Source organism: Lipotes vexillifer, unplaced genomic scaffold (genome assembly GCF_000442215.2).
Source record: "Lipotes vexillifer unplaced genomic scaffold, Lipotes_vexillifer_v1.1 scaffold914, whole genome shotgun sequence".
NCBI lineage: Eukaryota > Metazoa > Chordata > Mammalia > Artiodactyla > Lipotidae > Lipotes > Lipotes vexillifer.
The window spans coordinates 2,113,023-2,113,262 of NW_006780388.1; positions in this window are offsets into that span (position 1 = coordinate 2,113,023).

Consider the following 240-nt stretch of genomic DNA (forward strand, 5'->3'; position numbering starts at 1 on the left):
CAGATTCCCTTCTCTCTTCTGAGTTTGATCTCTGTTTTCCACAGCCCATATTTCCTACTTTCTTGGTTTATTCCTTCTTTAGTCAGAGAACATCTTCCCCCCGTGGCTTCCCAAAAATCATGCCTGGGGGGTAAATTTTCTGAGAAATTCCATGTTTGAAAATGTCTTTATTTCACTCTCACACTGGAGTCAGTGTCATAGCTATTGCTTCTTTTTTTTGGGGGGGGGGGGACACGGGCC